The following is a 24,789-nucleotide window of genomic DNA, read 5'->3' on the forward strand; positions in this document are numbered from 1 at the left end:
TGAATTGCTGAGCTTGAGATGTAGATGAATCATAGCTTTTGAATCTTCATTCTCACTTGATTTTGGCTGGAGGAAGTACACGTGTGACTTAATAGGGTTGTTACAGGTTAGAAATGGCAACGAATGATAGAATGGTTTGGGTCCCAAATGTTGCAATAAAATAGAGTTTGAATCATATGAAAAGGAGAGGCTTCAGACTTTTTTTTTTTTCCTAAAGAACTTTCTGTTGGCACATTTCCTGAGAGAGCGTGACCCAAAGCTACCCAGAGTGGGGAAGAAGGGCCAAGAGCACAAGCCTCAACCAGAATGATGGTCACGATGGAGAATATAGACAATATCATTTCTTTGATTTCCAGGTTTGAGAGCATTGAGTGACATCATCAAATCCAAACGAGAACTCTCCCAGTGAGCATAGTCAGGACTTTGAGACAGTCTCTCAGAAAAAGATAACTTTGTGGAGGTTTTCTTGAAGAAGAACAAGGTAGGTACTTCTATAATGTTGTTGTGTTTTAGTTTTAGTTTTGTATTTTGTGGCAATTTTAGATTTACAGAAAAATTGGAAAGATAGAATTCTGTCTTATCTCATACACTCTTCATCTAGATTTTTTGCCAATTATAAAATTTTACAGCATGATGGTATATTTTTATAAAACTGAGAACCAACATTTGTGTAGTACCATCAGCTAAACTCCAAACTTGATTCACATTTCCTCATATTTTTTCCAAGTAGTGTTCTTTGTCTGCTCCAGGCTCCATCCACAATAGCACATTATATTTAATTATTAATTATAATTTCTCCTTTGTTTCTTCCAATCTGTGACTGTATTTAAGTCTTGTTTGTTTTATTATGACCTTGACAATTTTTAAAAATATTTAAAAATGTAAGGTTTATTGTCTTTATACACATATTACAAAAAGACATTTGAATTATGATCTATCCTTCCATTTTGTCAGACAATCTGTAGCTAAGCGAGAACTAGGGAAGTCTAGCAGTAACTGAAGAAGACAGGTATAGTGCCTTGCTGTGGATGTCAACAGGACAAAGAAAATTTTTAAACAAAAGGTAAACTGTAGGCATTGTATATGGGTCCAATTATTGGGACATGAGAAGAAAATCACAGAAGTTACAAAAAAAAAAAAGAAATAGAAAGTGAATGAGGTCAACAAGATACGTATATGTGGTTTAGATTATAAATAATTTTATACTAGAATTTTTCAATATAATTCTGTCATTCTGAATTTAGTATTGCTCCTTTTTAATTTCTTTGATTTCACATCATATTGAGAGTTCTGGTAAATTGTGTATCTCTTCTATTTATTAGATATATTGCAAAAATGGTAGCAATAAAATAGAGCAGATGGTAGAGAATAGACTTATTTAGAGAAGAAAACTGAAGATTATATAGTAGTGAAGGAATGGTAAGTCTTGTACTTCTTCATTTCTGTATGCAACAATATTCTCCCTTTATTTCTAGAAATAGTTCTTCAAGACAGCGTTCATTGAAATTGATCTTATGAAATAGTTCGAACTCCCATGCATATAAGTTATTAATGTAGAATTTTGTATTATCTGTCAAGTACTGATTGACAATGAAACATGTGTTTCAGATTCATCTGTTTCCTCCATATTGTTTTCATTCTTTAAGTCACTTGCCTCAGTTCAAATGCTATTACTTATTCTTTTATCTGTTTAGAATTATTGATGGAGATGGATGGCACTGTCAAAGACAAAATTCCTCAGACAATTAAGAGATGATTTTATTGGGCCACTGCAATAAGCAGAACAGGCTATATCTGAAAATCGAAGTGTCTCAGAAGAGTATTTTTTGCCTTAGCAACTTTTATAGTGAGGGGAAGAAAGCTATAGTCAGGGTGCTTTACACTCAGAGTTATTTTGTATGTAGGGGGAGTGTCAGTCACTTATTTGAATGGGAAATGTTTATCTCTGTGTCGAGCTAGTTTCTGGGGGACACAGCATTCTAATTCTAATTACTCCTGGGACAAAAAACATGACAGGAAGGATGAAAGGGGAAGGAACTGTGTCTGGCTTTGTCATTAGGAATAGGTAAAGGGAAAGGTCTGTTTTTGATCTTGTTTATACCTTTCATAAAAAAATATTCACATGGCTTTATTTTTTCCACTAAATATTCTATCATTACCTGTGCTGTGCAATACCATATTTAAGACTAACTGGATCATGCATAATCGTATTTTTAAATTCTGCCAGGTATACGAGGACAGTCTAGATTGTCAAGTATCTTCACAAATGAAGCAAAGATGACTGACTACCTGTCAGAAAAAAAAAAAAAGATCTCTCTTTTCTAGAAAAATGAATAATATGAGGTCCATAGAGTTTTGGGATTTGTATTTTAGGATTTCATATTGTTCAAATATAAAAATAACTTCAATTTTCTGGGAATATGTAGTAGCACGTGTGCTATTTGGAAATATTCGTTTCTGATAATCAGAGCATTTGCTATGTCTAGTACTACTGTCTGTATCTTGTTGATATTTTACTTTCAGGTATTTCTTTCCAAAGTTATCTTTTCCTAAATTTTCAATTCAGCCTATAATTCCTGACTTTTCCATTTTGCCTGTGGAGTTTCCTACTAGCATCTTGAAAGGTTTTAAAGCAATAGTTTTCCATAATTATTGAAATTAGCCTTACTTTATTTTATGGATAGTTTCCATCTCTGTGACTCACTTATTTTATAATTGGAAGTTTGTACCTCTTAATCCCCTTTGTTTTACCCATTCTCTTACCCTCTGACAACCACCAGGTGGTTCTCTGTATTTAAGAGTATATGTTTCCTTTATTCATTTGCTTTGTGTTTTAGATTCCACATAGAAGTGAAATCATATGGCATTGGTCTTTCTGTGACTTGGTTCACTTAGCATAGTACCTTCTATGTCCATCCATGTTGTTGCAAATGGCAAGAGTAATGCCATTTGTATGGCTGAGTAATGTTACATTGTGTGTATACATGCGTGTGTGCATGTGTGTGTACACCACTTCTTTGTCCATTCATGTACTAACAGACCCTTAGGTTGCTTCCATACCTTGGCTATTGTAAGTAATGCTACAGTAAACATAAGGGTGCATATATCTTTTTTAATTAGTGTTTTTATTTTCTTTGGATAAAAACCCAGGAGTGGAATTACTGGATCATATGGTATTTCTGTTTTTAATTTTTTGAGAAACCCCATACCTATTTGAACAGTGGAAGCACAGTTTACATTCCCACAAACAGTGAACGAGTGTTTTCTTTTTCCACTTGTTATTTCTTGTCTTTTTTTAAAATTTTTTTAATGTTTGTTTATTTTTGACAGAGAGAGAGAGAGAGAGAGAGAGAGAGAGCATGAGTTGGGGAGGGGCAGAGAGAGAAGGAGACACAGAATCTGAAACAGGCTCCAGGCTCTCAGCCATCAGCACAGAGTCCAATGTGGGGCTTGAACTTACGGACTGCGAGATCATGACCTGAGTGGAAGTTGGTCCCTCAACCGACTGAGCCACCCAGGTGCCCCACTTGTCTTTTTGATATTAGCCAGTTGGACTGGTATGAGTTGACTATATATCTATATCTATAACTATTTATCTGTAACGATATATATATATATATATATATATATTTTAAGTGTCTGTTTAGGTCTGCTCATTTTTAAATCAGATTTTGTTTTTTTGGTGTTGAGTGGTCTAAGTTCTTTATGTGTTGTGTATATTAACCTTCTATGAGGTATATCATTTACAAGTATCTTCTCTCCTTTAGTAGGTTGCCTTTTTGTTTTGTTGATGGCTTCCTTTAACTGTGGAAAAGCTTTTTAATTTGGTATTATCCCAATAGTTTATATTTGCTTTTGTTTCCCTTGCTTTTGGAGACATATCCATAAATATGTTGGTAAGGGATTAGCCATAGTTTATAAGATTTACATATGTATGTTGAAAGATTGTATATAAAGTGTTGAGTACATTTATAAGTGTTGAAACTACCCATAGTGTGAGTCCAGATTACATTACTAAACAGATCAGGTTTGAATTTTAGAAATGGCTTTGGTGATTCTGCTTTGCATAAAGCTGTGTCCTGGAGGGGATATGCCCAAAGAATAAGGCATCTGTTACTTTGGATATAGGGGGAGAGAAAATGTTCCCTCCAAATCATCTTTTCTTGGTTATAAGGGAAATATTAGAAGCACTAGTAGGTGAAGGAAGTTGTCTTTTCTAGAACTTCACAAATGCTAGATCCTATTTTAGTTTGGATCCTAGGAATTTCATCTAAACACAAATAGAGTTGACCTTGGATATAGTCTATGAGTATGAATAATTTATTGAGAATTTGAATAAAAAACTAGGAATGACTTCCAAACCACCAAATAGTGCCCCCGCCTTCTTCCCCCCCAACAAGAAATGTATTTGGTGTTATATAAAGTATCATTTACTTTGGAAAAAAAATTTTCACTCTTAGGCATTTTGGCAATTTAGAAGAAACAGTTTTACTAAAAAGTAAACAAGTGTTAGTACCTAGTATTTAATTTGTGTGGAGAAGACTGTCTGGTTTAGACAATATTTTATCTTAATCCAATAATATAGTGAATAATGATAACTATCAGATGATAACTGATGCTTAAAAAGGCAGATGAGGCCTGTGTAAATCTATATTTAGATATAATCTCTGGTGAATAATTTGAAAACTTTTTATGTGACAGGTAAAGAAATCCATATCACATATATATTCATAAATATAACATAGAAAATATTAAGGCATATATACTTATTCAGATAATTCTGCATTCTCTCTACATAGTTCTGTTTCCATTGTCATTTGATATGGAGAAGTAGAGAAAAGTGGAATAATTGAGGAAAAGCATATTTGGTTTACGTTAAAAGGAAATTAAATCTGTTTATCAGAGAATAGCTAATATCTGCAAAGTGAAAGGAAAGAATTACAGACAGATGACAACTCAAGTTTTAATTTGGGGTAGACACCAAATTTGAAGGAGCAGCCCTTGAGATGATAAGAACTTTGAGGGAAAAACTGTCCAAAGACAAATTTTAGAACAGTAGTGCCTTGTTTAAGGATGGAATGTTACAGTTTCCAAACTTCCTTTTCAAGCACATTGCATCAATGTTACATCATTTTAAAGTCTTTTGGAGCTGAATGTATGCTCCTTTAGAATGTGACACACTGTTAAATGGGGCTTACCAAGAAAATATGAAGAGAAGAATAAGTTACAAAAATGAAGCAATTATTAAGAACTGCCCCCACCCCCACCAGTACCACAAAGGTGTAAGAAAGTTCCTTGTGTTTGCGTCTCTCCCACAGCACACCCTTGCCACACTGTGGAATTCATGCTTGTGTAGAATGTACATGTAGGTGGGAAGACTCCAGGGTGGGCCTATCAAAGAGAATAATTCAGTTCTTCCTTTACCTGCATCACTTTATCCAAAAATATAAACTTGAACTGAAGTAATTAAAACTGAAAAATGGAAGAAATTGAAGAAAGATGCTCTATTCCCTGATAAAACCCAGCCAGGATCTGGGAGATGCCACTGGAGAGACCATTAGTGGCATTGATGCTGCCGGTTACATGTCACAAGGATGTCCAGGAGCCTAAAGAGAAAAGTTACATAAAATGCAGTGTTGAATTTGAAACAGAGGATGATATTTTGCCTTCAATATTTGGAGACTAAATGATCATTTAGTTTTGATGCAAAAATATTTTGGGGTGTTGGAGAGCAAAATGAACACATGTGCTGCAGTATACCTGGGGAATTTCTCAAAAGCCTACCAGAATACAGTAAATAAAAGGAGATAAATGCTCTAACTCAGCATTCTTAGTGAAGAATTTAACAATAAATCTGATTCCTATAAATGGGGAAAAATACATAGTTAGAAAAGTATGACTAAAAAAGTGAAGCCAAACTTCTCAGTGAAAGTGGAAAAACGTGAATGCTTTTTAACTACAATGGTATCTACTCCAACTATATTAAAATTGACATGTGAGCTAAAATGAAAACAGTTTCTTCAGAGCACTTTAGGAAGAAATTATATAGTTATTTAAATACAAACAGGGAGGCAGAATTGGGTTATACCAGAGTTATCAGGAAATAAAAAATGCAGAGAAGAAATAGGCAAGAAACTCAGTGAGACAGAAGAACAATATGGAAATAGACCCAAAGAATAGGAATTTTGTTGACAAAAATTAGTGGTGAAAAATTTTATTAAAAAATTATATAAAAAATTTTGTTTAAATATTTTATTTAAAAATTTTTTATTAAAAATATAATGTTAATAAAAATGCTTAACTCTTTGGGAGAAAAATGAAGCTGAATCCCAAAATCATTCAAATAGATAAATTAGCCATTCAAATGACTAAAGTGCACAATTTCTACAACAGTGCTTCTAATGTGAGAGCTGCTAATTTCATGTGGCTTTTGAGAACTTCAAATATGGATGGTGTAACTGGCAACTCAAGTTTTAATTTTATTTAATTTATATTTGAATTAAAAACTGATATTTGATTCAGTTATTAGAAAATATTTACACATGATTGGAAAAACTTGAAATGTCATCTAAATTTTAAACTGTAAATTGTATAAAATTAAAATACACATCACTAAATTCCACACCCGAAACCAATACTACACTTAATGTTAACTAATGTGAATTTAAATAAAATCTTGGAAAGAAAAAAAAGAAAACAAAAAAAAAATGAAAAGTAAAATACAGATCAAGTATTTCCAATGAAAACTTTACAATTTGTCATGTAAGTCTAAAATATGCCAATCATAAAATACTACAGGATATCTCATTAATAACTGTTACATTGATTACATGTTAAAATAATAATTAGGATATTTGAAATAAAATATATTATCAGATTAATTTTACTTGTTTTACTTTTTTTAATGTGACTACTAGAACATTTTAAATTATATGTCTGGCTCACAACATACTTTCAGTTAATGCTATTCTAGATAAAACACATTTTTAATATGTTTATGATCCTAAGGTGGAGAAATCCTTTCAACCAGAAATGAGAAATGATTTAATCAGAAATTATTTTTCAATGCTTTTAATGATAAAGCTACAAAGTGGAACAAAATACTTTTGTTTTGCAAAATAACGACAGAAAAGAAAGGGAGAAATAAAAGTAAGAAAACCAAAGTATTTTTGAAAGCAACTCTATTAATGTAAAAAAGCCTCAACCAAGATTTAGAAAATAGGCCAATTATGAAAGGATATAAGTCAGCAATTGAGAGTAAAATAGCAGCAATTAGAAATATTAGTATATACACAGAAAGACATATAGCATCACCTGTAAATAAAAAAAAATACAAATGAGATAGCAGTTTTTAAGCTATGAGATACCTGATAATTGAGAGAAAATGAGAGACAGAGGAAAAAAAAAAGAGATAAGTTAGGGAGTAAATTCATGGCAACTCAACACCTTTAGGGTCAAAACTGACAGCTATACAAAATAAATTATAAACAATAGATTCTAGATGTAGAAATATGTCATAGGGTTATACTTAAAAAATATGCTTATATACAATAGGATACGTTTTGCAAAACTGCATATAATAGCAAAGTAAGTATAACTGAAGTTTAATAAGCAGAAATTACTTAAATACATTCTGGGGTGTGTGTGTGTGTGTGTGTGTGTGTGTGTGCGCACATTTATATACAAAAACAAGTTATGTCTTTACTATGCTGATTTGAAAATAAACCCAAAATATACTATGGCAAAAGGCAATAGATGGAAGGTTTATAGTACAATGTATATATACTAAAAGAAAAAAGTTGTATAAAAAATCTATTTGTTGCTATCAAAAGATAGGAACTTACATGTATTTACTTATTTATCTGTCTGTTTCTTATTGTGGAATGCAAAAAACATGTGACAGTAGGTACACATATAAGAATAGGGAAATGTGGGAGGGAGTATGGAATTTTCCTTTTCATTTTAGACATTTGAATTTTAAACATACCCATTTATATTTTCAAACTCATCAATACTGATTGATTATATGAGGAGTGGGGACTTTTTCCTCTTTAGAGTTCTGTATTTAAAAGACCTTAATAGTATAAATAGTTATAAAACTTGCTGTGATTTTAATTGGTGAAAATTACTTTATGAGTTTATTAACAACCTCATGATTTATCTTTTGATCTCCTTGAGAAATATCATTACTTCCTTGTATCATGCAAAATATGTTTATTTTATACAGGCCTTGCATTCTCATTATATTTTCTTACCTTTCACAAAATCCAGTGTCACTCACTTCCTGCTAGCCTACTTATACATTATTTAAAAGACAATAAATATTCACCACTCTCATGTTCTTCAAATCTGGTGATATTTTAAAAATATATTTTTCTGATAAAGCAGAATTTTTAGGATATATTGCAAAGATTGTTTCAGTGTACAAAGAAAAATAGGTTTGTAAATCTTACTCCATACATTTCAAATTGTTGTGAGAGTGCCTCCAGTTAAAGATAACTAAATGCACATGGTTTTGTTTTGTTTTTTTAATTATTTATATATTTAACTAATCTCTACCCACATGGGGCTCGAACTCACAGCCTCAAAATTAAGAGTCACATGCTCTCCAGACTGAGCCAGCCAGGCACCATGCTAAATGAATATTATAAAGAATATTCATAATATAACCATATAATGTTTATGACATTTCAAACCCAATTATTTGAAAAGATTTATAAATAGATGGGAAAACATTAAACATTTATGAAAAAATATAATATTTTCAGTTTATTCAGTAGTGTAGGTATTAGCAGATATTCCCTAGATTATTAATTTAAATAATATGTACTAATGACATTATTGCAACCTGAAACGTAGAAAATTGTTCAAAGGCAGTTGTTTTTATAATAGTCCATAAAAATAAAATAACTTTAATATTGAAATGGATATTGGAACCTTAATAGAATGAGTTCTAAAAATTAGACCAAATATAAATAGAGAAGAGAATTTAAATAGAAACCTGTTTAAGACTAGGATTGAAGCAATAGCTAAATGATCAAATCCCTGAAAGTAAGCGGACTTAGAGTAAAGGGGAGGACAATACCATTTCATTAATCAATATTAATGAAAAAGAAACAATAGAATCTATCAAAAGAGCAGGATCATAGATTCTTTACAATACACTAAAATAGCTTTGCAGCAATATTAGATAGGAAACAATTTATTTTCTAATAGGATAGGAATATAATAAGTACAGTATAGAAGAAGAAATGGGCCATCCAAATTTAATAACCTGGATAGTAATATTGGTGAGACAATAATACTGAATCATACTAGTTTCTGCCTTTATTATCATTAGTCACAGGTATCTTGAATGTATTGTGAATTCAGGGAAGTTTTATTCTTATCTAGACTCTAAAGAAAACATTAAGAATTATAAAAGGCTTGTTTCCCAAGTTTAATCATGCTTAATTTGATACTTCCCTTTTTTCATTACACTTATTAACAGCTGAATCCAACCAGATGATATGTATTTATAAATCCATTCATCAAAATATACCTTTCTGTGCACAATAAAAACAGTGTAGTCCACTGTGCAGCTAAATTGCTGTATGAAAAAAAGAACTGGTACTTGTATATACATTTTCTTTCCTTCTACCTTAGAAGCCAGATCAAAGCCTTTTATGTTATGTGATGCTACTGCCCCTCAGGGCAGAGCAATGAACTCCTTAAAATTTCATACCTGCTAAGTTAGTGATATAAATGTCAATTTAGTTTAGCTGAAACAGACTTTTGTAACCAAAAGCAAGGATTACTGTCAGTAAAAAGTATGTCCTGCTAGTTCTTGCAAGTAAGTGGTTAGTTATGGAAAACATTAAGTGAATTGAATGAATCATTCTCAAAATGTGGTCAGTGAAATTCTATAATTTCTTATTGACTGCTTTCCAGTTGGTATTTCTGATATTAAATTATAAAATGTAGAGTCTGTTCGCAACTTCTGTTATGTTAGATTATCTACCCTCAACCAAAATCTCAATTTTCCTGGCTTGAATGTTGCCATTTACTCATAGTCATCTTAGGAGAAGAAAAAATGAAAGAAAAAAAAACACATAAGCAGACATGATTTAGGATCCAGGCCATCAAACGTATTCTGTGCATGCATGTGACTATCAAACTGTGAATTCTGTAGTATAGCTTGGACAAAACCTTCTATGACTATGTAATTTTAAATCTGTCAAAGAATGTACATTTCAGGAAAGAGATTAGCAAAGATTGACTTTTAAAGGTATTGAAACAATATTAAAGGTACTTAAAGACAAGATTTCTAGGAAATATAGAAATATAGTAATGTGCAGGGTTAATTACAACTCTTGCATACTTTATTTCATTTTACTGGTGAAAATTTTTTGTTGTAGTTTTCCTTGGTGTTTTTGTTTTGTTTTGTTTTTTGCATTTTCATTATTGAGGCAACTGACCTACAGAAATACCAGGGGATCTAAGCTATCGGTGGAAATTCTATGTGGTAAAAGTAAGGGAACAGTCAGTGCTACAATGGCCTGTCTGAATAATTCAGGACCTTTGAATTCTCAAGAGAGGATTGTTGACTGATTATTTCTCAGTGTAGGAAGGTGATTGCATGGAAGCAACAGTTTTATCTCTTCCTAAAATTCCCTACCATTTACTTTTTTTGAGCTTTTTCTCCATGTGAGGTTAAGAACAGATTCAATCTGGACATACAGTTGATTGAACAATTTTTATGTATTAAACACTAAATAGATGCAGAAAACATATATTCCATTTGCAGTCCTCCAGGAACTACACTCCAATTTCAGTCTGGATTCAGCCAGGAAAACACAAGCCACTCTACATTGAATATAGAATGAAGCCTTTACCTGACTTTGCAGTTGCTTGAGGAGTGAAATTTAGGGAAATTTTCCACCAGTTTTTCGGGGTTATGCCACAGAAGTTCACAAAAAGTTGACATTGAGGTTTTTCTTACCTGAGGAACTAAACCAGAGTTCCTCAAGTGTCTGCCCACAAGCTGCTACATTCCTTGAGGACTTCTGAGAGGCTCCCACAAAATGTTAAGTCTGTTCCAGAGAAGAGGGTGGTTTTCAAGAACTTGTCAGAGTGCTATGGTGAACTTCATCCATGCCTGGGAATAATTGCTTCCCCTTCACCCCAGCCTTCCCTCTCATAGGGAAATCTTATCCAATAATCATATAGTGAAGAGGATTCTGGGAAATGTAGTTTCTATTTCGCAGGTGAAAATGGTGCCTAACTGACCCCAGATGGTCCTGTATTATGCACATATTTGTGAAATTACCATCTATGCACACCCATTTTATGCATATTTAACACCTGACCAAAAGTAATAGTATAATGTTTTGCATAACTTGTCAGAACTATCCGTGTATAGTCAAAGGGATAATCATCTTCCGACAAAGGGAAATAGAAAATCCCATATGCCATTTTATTTATTAATCTCTGGATAATGTTCATTTCTTTTCCAGCTCAGTCACTATCCCTCTTTGGTATCTTGAAACTTAAAAAGTAAAATATAAATTCAATCTCTAGTGATACCATGTACATTAGATAATATGAGAACCACAGGGAGAAAGATGAAAAAATGGATTTGTTATTATTTACAAAGTTACATGTACATAAATACAAAGAAAAAAATATGCATAATCACTACAGTCCTTCCCTTTGCAAAAAGTTGCATTGTCCTAGTTGGCAATTAAAACTTCCCTTTTCACTGCTGTCCACATTCCCTCCTCTTCAGCTAGCACAATAGCCAATCATAATTCTTTGCCTGGTGCATCCTCAAATTAATTGCCAAAAGATCATGTGCCCTAAGTAGTGTTCCCTGTGGGAAGTAGTTCCATTTTTTCATTACTTTTTTTTTTAACCAGAAAACACAGATGTAGTAAGAGAATCTCCTAGATTCCAGGCCTATTTCTCTCTGCCTCCATTGAATAATAGAACTCCAATTAAGACAAATCAACTCAGTTAATAGAGTAAATCTCTTCTCTTTACCTAATGTTCAAGTGACAGAAGGAAAATAAAATGTGTAGCTTCTGGTTAAATGGAATCAATCTTGAGTCCCTTAGTTCAAATAACCTTCCTCTTTAGTAACCATGACTCCAGATCATCATAGCCTAATGTTGTGAAGATAGGATACAAAACTTCTGCTGATGGGAAATTAAGTTTGTGATATGAACAATTGCTGAGATAAAGAACACTATCCTACTGATCACTGGTACAGAGCATATAACACATCCAAGAGGACACTGCCCAGTCACGCTAAGTGTTTATCCTGCTGATTCTCTTCTTCAAATATCCCTCAGCTCTTTAGTATCTTTAAGGTTGTTGTGTATATGACAGGGCTTAGAGTAAATGATGGTATGTGATCATGAATAGGGCATTAGATAAGGCAGGAAAAGCAGGTCTCTACCCAGAATGAATATTTGTTCTGAGGGAACGCAGATGCTGTTATTTCTAACATGAAAGTATACAAGATAATCAACTTCCTATGGAAGTTAATAGACCTGGTATCAAGTGACAGGTTTGTCCCAGGGAAATGGTGTCATGTTAGGAGCTTATAGCTAATGACAACTACTGGCAAGTGAGCTCTAGTTAAGTTAACTCTCAGATAAAGGAAGTACTATATTTTAAAGTCTACAACTAACTTCCTGTCACCATGGCCACTTTATTCAAGAGGCCACTGAGAAACCAAAGAGGCTTCTGGGAAGAGAGGCTATCAAACATTCATCTTTTCTATCTGGATATTTATAGCTTCTCTGTTGTGGTTATGATTTCTGTCTATACTAAGATGTCCTTTTGCTTATCTCCTCCCCTAAACTCTTATCACTAATTTATGAATTGTGTTGTTTCCTACTCCATGGCATCCAACCAGCAAATGGGTAGTGGCTTATGGATCATTGTAGATGATTATGGCCATCTTTTTTGAACTTTTGTCTACTGAGATTCTCCTTCAGCACTAGTGTTTAAGGATGTCTTTCTATTTTGTTGCTATTTTCTACCTGTAGGTGGGGAAAAGTTCAACTTTGTTTTCCTTTAGTCTACTGATTATAGGGAGTTCCTCATGAGATCATGCATGTAGGCTAAAAAGGGAGCTATTAATCAGAAGTAGAAGCCATGAGAGCAAGACTTATTAGGACTTGGAATGTAATGACACTTACTTATTCCTCATGGGGTTCCTTGAGCTTGATCTTATGTATCAGACTTTGATTTGATTATGGAATAGTTCTTAAGTTGTAACATTATGTACACATAGGGAATTATATTTGAGGTCAGTGGTTTGTGCTGTTTAAATATTTTAATTTTGACACAGTTTTGCAAAGGTATTTCATTCTTTTCTACTTATGTAGATAATACAACAGAACTATGATTAGAAAAAGTCAAGAATTTGAAGAATAATTGCTGCTATCTTTCAAGAAAACATTACCTTAAGGGTACTGGTAGTCCAAGTAATTGTGAGATTAGAAAAACAAATCCAGATACATAGAAAGATTTAAAAAATACAGAAAGAAAGCATTCCACTACTCTGCCAGCAAATTAATGATAAAATTGATCAGAATAAAAGGGGGGAATAATAAAGATGAATTAATTAAGAGGCAGTAAAACATAAAACCAATGAAGACCAGTGAAACAAACATATTCTGTCAATAGGGTTTTCAAGAGGAAGCAAATAGCACCATCAGATGTGAGTAAAGTTGAAAAGGGTGACTAATGGAGAAAAGTGTACCATGAGAAAAGCTGTGACCTTGAGGTGACTGATGCAGTTAGCCTGAAGTGACTCCACATAGAGGATCTGGCAAAATAATCAGCATCATTCTCTTCCTTCCTGAGATCCAGTTCTAAGGAGCCTGGTGCTTGGGAAAAACAAAACAAAACAAAACAGAGAAAAGGGTGCTCATTGATTTATTCTGTCCTGGTTTGCTTCTTATAGAGAGAAGAGTATAAAGTAGTAGGGAATGGATCTAATGGGGCAAATGGAAAATACCTTTGGAAAGGAATCTCTAGTGAATATCAAATGATTTATCTGTTTCCATACCTCTCTGCCTGAGGGGAACACAGCTTAGATGAAGCAAATTCATATCTTGAACAGAGAGGCTAGGCCTGTGTCACAGGTCAGAGCAACAAAAGAACCTCATCATCTTGTCAATTGATTATTTCATAAGTTGAGGTGAAGCCCACGCTGAGAAAATCTTCCTATACATGGTGTGTCTGAGCTGTCAGGAAAGATAGATTCCTAAGAAGGATGTTATGTTATCATGACAGAGCATGAGTAGGGGAAGAGCAAAGAGAGGGAAACACAGAATTCGAAGCAGGCTCCAGGCTCTGAGCTGTCAGCACAGAGCCCGATGTGGGGCTCGAACTCACGAACTGTGAGATCATGACCTGAGCCGAATTGGACGCTCAACTGACTGAGCCACCCAGGCATCCCTTGAGTATTGTCTTTTGAGCTTTGATGTATTTTTTAAAATTTTAATCTCATTTAAATAAAAACTTAAATAAATAAAATTTTAATCTCATTACCTTTCTATGTTCAGCAGCAAAAATGAGTCCACACAATCACAACTATCACATTACCAAAGATGATTGTTTTATTTTGTTGAATATTCTATTTTGCTCTATTTCTACCTATTAACTGCATCAAATGCTTTTAGAGGTAGGGGTGAGAGAAATATAAATAAGTATATTACAGTATTTTCTTTATACGAGTCACATAATCAGCAGTGTTCTGCTTACAAACTTATTTTGACATCATTAACTAAAAAACATTAGAAAACCTCTCATTATAAATTGGCTTGTTACTTCTCCCTAAGAATTTAAACATGTGTAAGTGTATGTGGGAATACTTCCATTTTACTCTGAATAAATATAAAATGTGATTAAAAAAAAACATTGATATAAAGAAGAGACTGCTTCAATATGAATATCAGATAAAGTTGTCAGATCAGATGAGTCCTAGTAACAGCCTTGGCCAATAGATTTTGGATGATGGATTCCAGAATAAGTTTAGTGGAGCCAGCCCAGGTTATCTCATCTACTGATAGCAGTAATTATAGCTTCAGTGAATACGTAAATCCTGTTGCAGAGATGAACAGATTAGACTCCCAGAACTGATGCCATTGTAAATGCATTTGATTAAAATTAATAATTTTCTGATTATGATTTGGTATTCCATGTAGCTCTGCCTATTTGTATAGCTGGGTTCAGGTACTTTGGTAAAATATGGTTAGTATTCTGTTTTCATATGCCAATCTTCAGGTTCACTTATGTGAACCATTCCCCAGGTAGAAGGCCCATACTTGTTTGATGAAATTTGGTTTTTGACTCTTCAACATGAGACCATAACTTAATTGTGGTACAATGATAAAATCACCAGGGCAAATGTGTGTTGGATGAGAGCAATTTATCACTCCCTGCTTCTCAATACAAGACTATTATGCACCACCCTCTTGCCTTCCTCCATTTAACTTTTTTTAAAATTTTTTTTAACGTTTATTTATTTTTGAGACAGAGACAGAGCATGAACAGGGGAGGGCCAGAGAGTGAGGGAGACACAGAATCTGAAGCAGGCTCCAGGCTCTGAGCTGTCAGCACAGAGCCTGATGCGGGGCTCAAACTCACAGAGCAGGAGATCATGACCTGAGCCGAAGTCAGATGCTTAACCGACTGAGCCACCCAGGCACCCCTCCTCCATTTAACTTCTAACCACAGCAAGGGGAAACATGTCTTGGTAACTGTAACTAGAAGAGGGATTCTTAAAAGCAAAAGATGACTTTCTCTCAAAGTGATTCAAATAAACTATGTTCACAAGCTCTTCTGCTCAAATGTTAGTTGGAAAGAAATTTGCTACAGATGTGCAAATAATTTCTCCAATTCAGTTAAATTTATAGTTGGATATAGCATATAAGCTCTATCTATAGGGTCTATAAACAATATTTGCAAGCCTTACTCCTAGACTAATGAATAGAGTCTTTGAAAAAATAGCCATGGTTTTGGCTTTGTGAGGTACAATTTATTTGTACAATTTTAATTTATTTGTAATCAAAATCTGACAGGGTGTCAGAAAATACTAGGCATTGTTTCAACAATAACAGCCAAATTCTGTGACAGTAGATTGTATTGCGAGAAGAACTAATATATCTAATATATGATAGAACTATGTTCTAATCTACCTTTTGATAACCTTTGCAATCTTTGAAATATTCTATAAAATAATTTTTATATGAAGTACAAATTTCTATTCTTGAGAAGTATAAGCAGGGTTGTTTTGGTAAATGTTTAATAACTAGTTATGGGGTGGGGAGAAGATCCAACTTATACCATTTGAAAATTTGTGTTAATCAAATATTTCTACTGTAGCTGAATCCAAACTACTAATATATCATCAGTGAATGTGGAGTTAGGAAAAGACATGTACCCAAAATGCTCTCATGAATCAGAGTCATTTGGCCTCAGCACATAAGTGAATAAGATAATTTTAATATGGAACTGGATATATTTTTATCAAGAAAAAAAGATCCAAGCTTAATATACCATAGAGAAGTAATAAAGACTAAAATATGGGGATTATAGGTTTACTTAAATTGAATTTTAAATAAAATGATTTGGATTGAAAGAAATATATTAGAATATTTTTCTCTGGCTCATTCATTTTTCTGCTGAAGAAAGGAAGTTCTAAGGTATACAGAGACTGGTTAGTTGAAAAAGCTTGAACTATGGCTAATTTTTCATATGCTTACAGTGAAAAAAATAGACTAAAAAAATGAATAAAGATTTAATACATCAAGTTTTAGAGGGCCCTGAAAATGTGTTATTCTGAAAATCCAAGTTCAGTGACCTCTTCCTTTTAGGACTAATGATTATACTTTTTGATAGAATAAAAATATTATGGATGAGGTGAAGAGTTCTGGTTCCACATAATGTGGAGTAAACACACTCCACCATTTCTCCCACTGTAAACAGCTATAAAACCTGGACAGAATGCATGGAACAGCTATTGGAGGGCTCTGAAAAGTAAACAGTAGCAGGTATATCGAGGAATACAATGGAAATTCAAAATATGACTGGAGAGTGTTGTTTGGCACTTTTCCCCTAGTGCTATACCCTGATTTGCACTTCGTGCAGCTTGAAACCTAGAAGTGAGCATGGAGTCTGAGCAAGTGTGGTCAAAGATAAACCCTCTAGTTTCGGTTTGAGGAAAAAGGGTCTCCTGTCATTCACAGTGAGTGGGAGGAATCCTCAAAAGTTTACTTTTTCTCTGTTCTCCTATGTGTCAGCACCCAAACAAGATTATGATGTAGAAGTAGCAGCAGCAGTGAAAGGGCAGCTGGAGTATCTGAAAATCTAAGGTAGGGAAACTTACTCCAATTAGAGGACCTGGTCCCACTAGGATAAAACAAATCTCTGTCACTATTGTGGTTTTTCCTTCTCCATCTTGTCTCTTGAATCACAGTTCATAGCAGATCCAGGAAAATAAAGGTGCAGGCTTCTGGCCAAAATGTAATGAAAAAACAAAACAAAAAACAAACAACACACACACACACAAAAAAACCAAAAAGAAGCATGAGGGTACCACAAGTAGGGGGAGGGGATTATGGACACAGACACACTTAGAAAGCAACCCCTTAGGGTTGTATATGAACTCCTGAACTCACCTCTAAGACGTGCATATGTGAATCTGATCTAAACAACATGCACAGACATTGGAAACTGAACCATGAGATAGACCACTGCCAAGATCCCAGATTAGACAGTGGGTAGGGCACAATGAGACAGCGCTGAATAACCCTGCAAAGATTTGAAAACAACACTTAAAGCCATGACCCACAGAACTTAAAGTCTTAAGCAACTAGGTTGATTTTCTGTCAAAATAACAAAAATACCAACATACTCTATAGGGTTTAAACAAGACACAGTCTCATAATATACTATTCAAAATGAAAATCAGATGATCCAAAATTGCTTGGCATAAAAAGAGTCAGAAAAATAATTCACATGGAAAAAGATTACCAACAGAATCAAATTCGAGACCACAGATGTTACATTTATTTGAGAAAAACTTGAAAGCAACACTTTGTAAAAATATTCCAGTAAATAAGGACAAACACCTGTCAAATGAATGGAAAGACAGAAATTCTCAGCAATGTAATAAGTGATACAAAGAAGGGAAACATTATTTATAATTCAAATGGAAATTTTAAAAAAGAAAACTCCTTTAGTGTTTTGGGTTCAATAACAGGATGGACATGACAAAGGTAAGAGTTGGGAACTTAAAGATAAACCTAAATAAAGTATCCAATGACCAAAAGAGAAAAGATTGAAAAATATAAATAGTATGTCAGATTCCTTTAAGAGACTACCCATGATAGAAAATGAGAAAAAAATTCAATAAGAAACTAAAAATTTTTTTAAATGTCAAAAATTTTTAAAAAGCCTAGAAAAACCCCAAATTTGGCAAAATACATAAATACATAGATTCAAAAAATTAAATGAACCCTAAACAGTATACACAACTGGCAACCTGAGTTCCCAGGTCAAATCCAAAACCAGCTCCCATACATGAGAAGGGCAGAGAGTTGGAAGGAAGGGGCGGACCACTCCAGAGTGATAGGTGATAGGTTTAATAAGGAATGAAAAGTACATACAAGGCTACATTACATACAGAACATAATTTTGGTCAAGACAAAAAGATCTGCCCATGAGGATCTTAAAAGTTCATAGGATGGGGCGCCTGGGTGGCGCAGTCGGTTAAGCGTCCGACTTCAGCCAGGTCACGATCTCGCGGTCCGTGAGTTCGAGCCCCGCGTCAGGCTCTGGGCTGATGGCTCGGAGCCTGGAGCCTGTTTCAGATTCTGTGTCTCCCTCTCTCTCTGCCCCTGCCCCGTTCATGCTTTGTCTCTCTCTGTCCCAAAAATAAATAAAAAACGTTGAAAAAAAAAATTAAAAAAAAAAAAAAAAAAAAAAAAAAAAAAGTTCATAGGAAGGCCTTAAGAGGGTTCAGGTCATGTACATAGTCTAGATGGTCTCAGTAACATATTACTCTCTCAAGTTTGCATACTTAAAATGGGCTCCTATTATGGAAATGGTGGGCAGAACATACATTCCAAAGTCAGGAGTGGGGGGTGAGGATCCTCTGATTGCCCAGGTCCAGCTCTGGGGTCAAATGGCAGTCATGTCCTCTCATGACCTCCTTCAATAATATACAAAGAAATTGATACTAAGACCTACCATAATCAAACTGCTAAAAATTAGAGACAAAGCAAAAATGCTGAAAGGAGCTAGTGGAAAATTTTAAAGTTAACAGCAAAGCAAATGACAGTATATTTCTCTTGAAAGACTATAGCGGCCAGGAAAATGTAGCACAACATATTTAAAGAGCTGAAATAAACTGTCAACCCAGAAATCCATATCCAATGAAAATATTTTTTAAGAAGGAAGGTGAATACATTCCCAGATTAAAGAAAACTAAGAGAATCCTTTGCAAGAAAACTTTTTTTTTTAAATTGCTATACAATGTTCTTCAGGCAGAAGTAAAATTGTATCAAATGACAGACTATAGATAAAGAAAATTTTCAACAATAAAAGGGATATTACATAATAAAAAAATCAATTCACTAAAAAGACATTATAATCTAAAATGTACATGTACCTAACAAAAGGGCTTTAAAATACATGAAGCAAATAAGGATTTAATAGAAAGAGGAGACAAATCCAATGTTTTCATTGAGACTTCCAATACTCTTCTTGTAGTAATTGACAGAAATGCTAGAGAAATAATATAAAACTGACAGCACCATTAACCAGATGGATATAACTGACATCTATAGAGTACCTCACCCAACAGTGGAAAATGTTTCCTTTTTTGGTGCACATGGAATACTCACCAACATTTTATCTTGGGTCAGAAAACAGAGTGAAAATAAACATAACATGATTGTGGACAATGACAGAAAAGTACACATTTTATTTACTGCTGTAATTTCTCTTTCTTCTGCTTTTCTACTTCCTATTGGAGAATTATATTCATTTTATTTTTCAAGAATTATGGTATTTAAGATGTAGTTTCTTTCTATAATACTTACCTGTTTGGACCTAAGTTATGTGAAAATCGTTCCCATTGCTCATTATCAGTTGTCTGTTTTGTTTACCACAGCTTTCCACTCCTAATTATCTTACTTGGGTTGATTTTATTGTTGGCCGAAATCCAGTCAAGCACTTTCACCAAGATTTTCTCATGTATACCTTTTTTGAATAGTTTCATCTTTATTACATCACTGTTGTTTTAATAAGCTTACAAATGATTTGATTATAATATTGGTGTTAAAATTGTTTTGAAAAATTTGCAAACATTGCTCCATTGTCATATGACATTTGCTATTTATGTGGAGGAGACCACCCAAATTGCTCTTCTTTGTGTGTGTGTGACTTAACAAAGATTTATTAGCTTCCAGTTCCGGAGGTGAGATGACCAAAATTAGCCTCATTGGACTAAAACTAAGATGTCAGCAGGGCTGCATTTCTTTGTGGAGGCTCCAGGGAAGAATCCATTTTCTGGACTTCTCCAGCTTCTACTGGTTGTTCCTATTCCTTGTGGCACTCTGTCTTCCTTGATTATTCATCTATTGATGTCCACCTGGGTTGTTTCCATACCTTGGCTATTGTAAATAATGCTGCAGTAAGCCTATGAGTGCATACATCTTTTCACATTGGTGGTTTTATTTTTGGTGTGGGAGGTGGTAAATACAGGGTAGTGGAATTACGGAATCATATGGTGTTTATGTTTTTAATTTTTTGAGAAAACTCCATACTGTTTTGCATAGTGGTTTCACCAGTGTACATTCCCTCCAACAGTGCATAAGTGTTCCATTTTCTCCATATCCTTGCTCACCCTTGTAATTTGTGGCCTTTTGATACTAGCCATTCTGACAGGTTTTGATTTGCATTTCCCTGATGATGAGTGATGTTGAGCATCTTTTTAAGAGTCTGCGAAGCATCTGTGTGTCTTCTTTGGAAAAATGTCTATTCATGTCCTCTGTCCATTTGTTATATATATATATATATATATATATATATATATATATATATATATTAGATATTAACCCCTTATTGGATATATCATTTACAAATATCCCATTTAGTTGGTTGTCTTTTCATTTTGTTGATGGTTTCCTTCACTTTGCAAAAGCTTTTTATTTTGGTGTAGTTGAGTGTTTATTTTTGCTTTTGTTTCTCTTGCCTGAGGGGACATATCTAGAAAAATGTTGCTATGGCTGATGTCAGAGAAATTACTGCCTGTGTTCTCTTCTAGGTTTTTATGATTTCATGTCTCACATTTAGGTCTTTAATCCATTTTGAGTTTATTTTTGTGTATGGTGTAAAAAAGTGGTCTAGTTTCATTCTTTTGCATGGCACTGGCCAAGTTTCCTAGCACCATTTATTGAAGAGATCGTCATTTCCCCAATTCTTGCCTCCTTTGTCACAGATGAATTGACTTTATAAGTGAGAGTTTATTTTTGAGTTCTCTGCTCTGATCCATTTATCTGTGTCTATTTTTGTGCCAGAACCATACTGTTTTGTTTACTATAGCTTTGTACTATAACATGAAATCTGTATTGTGATATTTCCAGCTCTGTTCTTTTTCAGGAGTGCTTTGGCTATGTGGTGTGTTTTGTGGTTTCCTATAATTTTAGTATTATTTGTTCTGGTTTAGTGAAAAATGACATTGGTCTTTTGACAGCAATTGCATTGACTATATATATTGCTTTGGGTAGTATGGACATTTTAACAATATTAATTCTTCCCATATGGACATTTTAACAATATTAATTCTTCCCATCCATGAACATGGGATATCTTTCCATTTGTTTGTGTCACCTTCAGTTTCTTTCATAGATGTTTTATAGTTTTGAGAATGTGGCTCTTTTACCTCTTTGTTTCAGTTTATTCCTAGGTATTTTATTCTTTTTGGTACAGTTGTACTTATTTGCTCTCATACAAGGGATTTTTTTAAAGGGATTTACTTTTTATGCCTGTTTTATCATGAATCTTTTTGTTTTCCTTTAATTTAAAAGCAAAAGTGCAATATCTGATATTAGTTAGTTCTTGCCACAGTAATAGTATATAACCACCTGCACCAAACAGTGGCATATAAGGATAAGCATCATTCATATACCTGAGTTTGGCTTTGGCAACTCTGTCTCAGGCTGTTGATTGCTGGTCAGTTGGGGAGGATTTATTCTGTGTATCTCATTTTGGGATCCGGGCAAATGGGGCCCTGGATATTGGATCATAGATTCCTAAGGCAATAATCATAGGCTTATATAGGACCTGCAGAATCTCTCAAAATCACTTTAGGCCTAGACTGAAAACAAGGCCACCATACATCTATTCATATTCCCAAAGCCATTACTTGGCCATACATCAATGGGGCAGAAAGTGGTTCTTTGATATAGGGAGCAGTGAAGGGAATTCTTTGCTGAATAATATGATCTATATAACTCACTATTTATTTTTCTACACCATTTTTTTCTTGTTCTGCAGTGTGCCTTTTTAAATCTACAGATTTAATTCTTTATTTAACAATATTTTCCTTTATGTAATGATCATCTGGTATCAAATTTCTTAAATTTCGACCATTCCCTGCCTTCAGGATTTAAAGCTGATAAGTTTGTCTATGCCAGTATTTTGATTGTTACCTGAGTTTATTCAGTCATTTTAAGGTCATAACATTTTAAAAGTGTTTAGTAATCTTTCTTTATCAATTTGTTGATATTGCCTAAATTTATTCTTTTTACCTTATTCATTTCTTTATTCATTTAATACACATATTTTAAGTGCTTATTATATGCCAGGCATCCTTATGGATATGATAGTAACAGTGAAAAAATTATGTCATATACATTTGAATTTTGAAAGTAGTCAAATGAACGCAAGTATTTCATTGGTCATTGATTGATGGTTTTAAGGAAAAAGTAATGTTAGGTCTAGAACTGCAAATAATTATTTGTTTGTTGCTGTCTCTTTCTCTCCTTCCCTTTCTCCCCTGTATATACACACATATATATTCTCTCTCTCTCTCTCTCTCTCTCTCTCTCTCTATATATATATATATATATATATATATATATATGTACATATATATGTGTATGCACATACACACTCGTACATACATTTATTATCTTTGTTTTTGTGAAAATATGTTCTTTCTTAGAAAATTTCAATTATACAATACAGTGTTATCAACTATAGTCACCATGTTATATATTAGATCCTCTATAGATTTTCCTAGTTCTGTACATTACATATAAATGGAATTATAAATATGTGCTCTTGGGGCGCCTGGGTGGCTCAGTCGGTTAAGCGTCCGACTTCGTCTCAGGTCATGATCTCGCAGTCCGCGGGTTCGAGCCCTGCATCGGCCTCTGTGCTGACAGCTTAGAACCTGGAGCCTATTTCAGATTCTGTGTCTCCCTCTTTCTCTGAGCCTCCCCGTTCATACTCTCTCTCTGTTTCAAAAATAAATAAATGTTAAAAAAAAATAAATAAATAAATAAATAAATATGTGCTCTTGTGTAACTTTTTTTTTTTTTTTTTTGCCTACCATAATGTTTTCAAAGATCATCCATGTTGTAGCATGTAGCACTGTTATGACCAAATAATATTCCATTGTTTGGATATACTATATTTTGTTTATCCATCTATTAGTTTGGAGACATTTCCACTTTTTGCCTATTTCAAATGATACTGCTATAAACATTCCTGTGCAAGTTTTGTGTAGACATATATTTCAGTTCTCTTGAATACATAACTTAGAATTTCTTGGATATTAACTCTGTGTTTAACTATTTGAGAAATTGCCAGACCATCATTCAAAGTGTCTTCATGATTTTACTTTCCTATGTGCACTATATTAGATTTACATTTCTTCACATCCTTGCCAATACTTATTATCTGATTTTTTATTCTAGCCATTCTAGCGGGTTTGAAGTGAAAAGCTTAAGTTTTGAGGGCTCTTTAGGGAAATTAGAATTACTCCAGGGAATTAGTATATCAGGACTTAAGAAAAAGTTATAACTCAGTTCTAATCCTGATAATGAGGACAGCTCTACATGTCACATTTGGCCAGAAAGCTGAACTCAATTTCAGAAATCTTTCCTTGAACTCAAGTCATCATATCTAAATCTAAATTATCTGTTGTACGAAGCAGTTTTGTTAATAAACTCTGGCATGATTTTATAGTATATATTTGTTATTTGTGCTTTCATAACATTGGGAATGTTGTAATAACTCCTTGTATTTGATGTCTTGATTTTCCATTACAAAGGGCCGATAACTTATAATGGCAGACTTCTCTATATCTAAGGTGCAGGTTTATGACCCAGGTTTCATCAATCAGATACAAGTGAACAAGATTTGGGTTTGGTGTCAATCAGTGTGGTAATGAAGACCTGATTCTTCATGGACTATAGTGACAGAAATGCTGGTACCCAGATGCAGGTGTCATTTGTGTTAATGGGCGTATTTGGGCATAGTTACAACTTTCTGGATCTCCCTAAGAATCTGTGAACAATCTAACATATTTTACTGATCTACCCAGAATGGATTTTGTTATTTGTACTCCCAATTGATATTGTTCTAAAATATTTTTCCAATTTCCTTCAAGTTATATATAAACCAATAAAAGATACAACTATATACATATGTAAACTAATCCCTTTTATTCTGATTAAATTGCCTGTTTATAATTCCAAAATGATACCATTAGAG

The 24,789-nt window shown here is 33.7% G+C and overlaps 1 long non-coding RNA gene across 1 annotated transcript in view; it reads left to right on the top strand.

Moving 5' to 3' along the window:
- The first annotated feature begins 362 nt into the window (after positions 1-362).
- Positions 363-24,789, top strand: part of LOC131509944 (uncharacterized) — a 175,670-nt gene continuing 151,243 nt past the window's right edge. Inside the window, exon 1 of the long non-coding RNA XR_009260808.1 lies at positions 363-481. This is a non-coding gene — a long non-coding RNA (uncharacterized LOC131509944). The remainder of the gene's footprint in view (positions 482-24,789) is intronic.

Source organism: Neofelis nebulosa, chromosome 1, assembly GCF_028018385.1.
Source record: "Neofelis nebulosa isolate mNeoNeb1 chromosome 1, mNeoNeb1.pri, whole genome shotgun sequence".
Classification (NCBI taxonomy): domain Eukaryota; kingdom Metazoa; phylum Chordata; class Mammalia; order Carnivora; family Felidae; genus Neofelis; species Neofelis nebulosa.